The following is a 483-nucleotide window of genomic DNA, read 5'->3' as shown; positions in this document are numbered from 1 at the left end:
CCCGGGTACAGTTACTGACGGTCGCGGGCCTGGAACCGGAGGCCCGGCCCAGTGCACCTGTGGGTGCCGAGCTTCTCACAGCGCAGCAGCCACGTCGCCTGGCCCGGCAGCCTGGGGAGATGGCGATTCCGGGGCTCCCCAAAGGGAACCGCTGGCCTCTGCTGTGTGGCAGACAGCAGGGCCGGTGCAGAGACGCACGGAGTTTAAACGCAGCATTGTGACCGGAGCCAAGGACAAGCGGCCGTGACGCTCTCTCGCTTGGAACGCGCTCCTCCCGTCACTTCCGCTTCCCGCAGCAGCACCCACCGCAGTCACCGGATCGGGCACCGTGCGGCTCCCGGCTCCTCCCCAAGGTCAGAGTGACCTTGATGCTGAAGCGTTTGGAATCCATTGAGAGCACGGAGGCAGCCGGGACAGCGCCGCTGCAGACCCTCAGGAAAGAGCGCTCCGGAGCTGCTGCAGGAAGCGGCGGGGACGGTGGGA

Source organism: Fukomys damarensis, unplaced genomic scaffold (assembly GCF_012274545.1).
Source record: "Fukomys damarensis isolate Sample0158 unplaced genomic scaffold, DMR_v1.0_HiC HiC_scaffold_27, whole genome shotgun sequence".
In the NCBI taxonomy this organism is placed as follows: Eukaryota; Metazoa; Chordata; class Mammalia; order Rodentia; family Bathyergidae; genus Fukomys; species Fukomys damarensis.
Note: the sequence above shows the minus strand (reverse complement) of the source record.